We start from the raw sequence: 3,138 nt of genomic DNA, 5'->3' as shown, positions 1-3,138 counted from the left end.
ATGTATCTATAGTTTGGGTAGGAAGTACCAGATTCATGAAGGACTGGCTTAATATTATAAAGATGCTAGTTATATTCATATTAATATTAACTATACACTGGACAGTACTTGATTCAAATGTCAACATTTTTTGTTTTCCTATTATTTCTTTTTCTTTTTGGATTTGGAGAAAATTATCTTAAAGTTTATATTGCAGGATAAATATCCAAAACGATCCAATCCAATTGTCCTATGTTGCTGTAGTTTCCTACCATCTAGTCAGCGACCCCATGCACAACGGAACATGTTGGTTAATTTGGGGGGTATAGATCACCAGGAATTTCTTCTCAGTGTGTCTTAATCTGAAAACTCTGGTGAAACCTGCTTAGCGTTACAGCTACAATTGGGTGGTATCTGTGTGGGAGGTGTGTTGGCCTGGGATTGAACCAGATTTTCTGAAGGAGGGCAACAATTCAACCTCTGGCCCACTGCTCCCATAGCAGTATGAACATGTGTCCCTGGCCACAAGTCCCAGAAGTGTCCTGGGAGTTACACAGTCAGCACTTGGAGGTCGTCAGATTGGAGACATTTCTCAATGTCTTGATGGCTGTTGCTAAGGAAAAGGTCTCTTATAGTCAGACGCTGCTTTGGAACGCAATCTGACATTGTGAACCAGCCTAGAACCCACTCACCCAGGCAAGCTAGCCCTAGATGTCCTCCCACTAAAATAAATGCTCTTTTGTAGGATCACGTGCCCGCAGATGCTGCTACAACATTTTAGCAGCAGCCCTGGGACACAGATGGGAATGAGGGGAGACGTCTGCCACAGGCCATGAATCCCAGGTGGCTGTGGCAGGGATAGAGGTGAGGCAAGTGCAGAGGGGCACGTTCTATTACGACTCAGGGCACCTCCACATCTCCAGACTTAAAATCAAAACTCATCGAGTCAATTCTGACTCATCACAACCTGTATAGGGTGGGTTTGAACTGCTGACCTTGCCATTAGCAGCCCAATTCCTAACCCACTGCGCCACCAGAGTGATGAAGAAAAAACCCAAGCCAATTGCTGTAACACATAGGGAGGGGGCGGGGCAGAACACCTTGGAGTCTATTCTGACTCACAGTGACCCAGTGTGTTACCGAGTAACATAGAGGGTTTTTTTTGTTTTTTTTTTTTGCTGTCATCTTTAAAGAAGTGGATTGCTAGGACTTTCTTCCTCAGCACTCAAGGTGGGTTCGACCTGCCAGCCAGGTGTAGACATATGCATATAGATATGTGTGTGTGTGTGTACATCACAGATCCCATTTTAAAAAACAAAGGTGGGAAAAAATACTCTCTATGTGACTATGCTTATGTTTCTATGATTATCTAAGTGCATATTTAAATAACATATTTTAAAACACACCAGGGGAACATTCCATCTAAACCCTAAGCAAATAGCACATCTTCCTCCCCAGGCACTCATGGAAAAGTGTGCACAGATGAGTGGAATGTAAACACACAGATCATCTGGTTTTCAGAGAAGAAATAACGTCACTATGACTCAGCCGAAGTGAATCAGGTTCAACAGAACAAATGGATCTCGAAGGAATTTTTTAAAGTCAACTTCCAAAGCCCTTGTGAAAGTCTCTGGGTGGGGCAAACAGTTAAGTGCTCAACTATTAGCCAGAAGGTTGAGGTTCCAGCCCACCCAGAAGTGCCTCAGAAGACAAGTCTGGCAATCTGCTTCTGAAAGCCCGTCTATGGAGCAGTTCCACTCGGCACACAGGGGATGGCCGTGAGTCGGAAGTGCCTCGGTGTGATAACAGTAGGTTTTTGATGGTTTGGGTTAAGTCCCTTCTAGATTTAAAATCTCTCTACTAACTAATGAATGACTGAAAATGAGAAGAGACAGCAACAAGCATCCCATAATCATTGGATCATGGAATACACAAAGCATGAATCTAGGAAAATTGGAAGTCATCAAAAAGGAAACGAAATGTATAAAGATCAATATGCTAGGCACTGTTGTTGGTGTTAAATGCCATCGACTTGATTCTGACTCATAGTGACCCTGTATAGGGTTTTCAATCAGCGGCTGGTGAGTTTGAACTGCCAACCTTGTGGTTCAAACCAACACTGCAGTACAGTGCTTTATCCCACATGCCACAATGAAATGGACAGGGATTGGCCATTTTGAATTAGGTAATCATATAGTAGCACAGTGTGTTACGCATTGGACTTCAAATCCAAAGGTCAGCAGTTCAGATCTACCAGCCATTCCGCAGGAGAAAGATGAAGCTTTCTGCTCCTGTAAAGATTTACTGCCTCTGAAACCCTTTGCAGGGTCACTATGAGTCAGAACCAATTTGACAGCAAAACTCCACCATCATAGTTTCCTATGCTGGCAATGACAAATTGAAGAGGAATGGAGTAGCTGTCATTATCTAAAAGAACATGTCAAGAGCCATCTTGAAATACAGTACTGTGTGATTGGATCATTGTCGTACTGTGGTGGCTTGTGAGTTGCTGTGATTCTGGAAGCTGTGTCACGGGTATTTTAAATACAGGCAGGGTCATCCACCATGAATAGGTTTCAGATGAGCTTCCAGATGAAGACAGACTAGGAAGAAGGAGTGAGGAACTACTTCCAAATATTTAGTCACTGAAAACCTTATGAATAGCAGAGAAACAGTGTCAGATATAGTGCCAGAAAATGAGCCCCTCAGGTTGGAAGACACTCAAAATGCGACTGGGGAAGAGCTGCCTCTTCAAACTAAAATTGATCGTGATGATGCAAATGGAGTAAAGGCCCTGGGAGTAAAGCCCTCAGGACCTTCATTTGCTGATAGGGCACAACTCGAAGAGAAACAGCTGTAAACATCCATTAATAATCGGAGCATGGAATGTATGAAGTATGAATATAGGAAAATTGGAAATTGTCAAAAATGAAATGGAATGCATAAACATTGATATCTTAGGCACTAATGAGTTGAAATGGACTGGTATTGGCCATTTTCAATCTGACAACCACATGATTTACTATGTCAGGAATGACAAAATGAAGAGGAATGATGTTGCATTCATCGTCAAATAGAACATATCCTGATCAGTCATGAGGTACAACGCTGTCTGTGATAGGATAATATCCATGCGCCTACAGGGAAGACCAGTTAATA

This window comes from Chrysochloris asiatica, unplaced genomic scaffold (genome assembly GCF_000296735.1).
Source record: "Chrysochloris asiatica unplaced genomic scaffold, ChrAsi1.0 scaffold00262, whole genome shotgun sequence".
Taxonomy (NCBI): Eukaryota; Metazoa; Chordata; class Mammalia; order Afrosoricida; family Chrysochloridae; genus Chrysochloris; species Chrysochloris asiatica.
Note: the sequence above shows the minus strand (reverse complement) of the source record.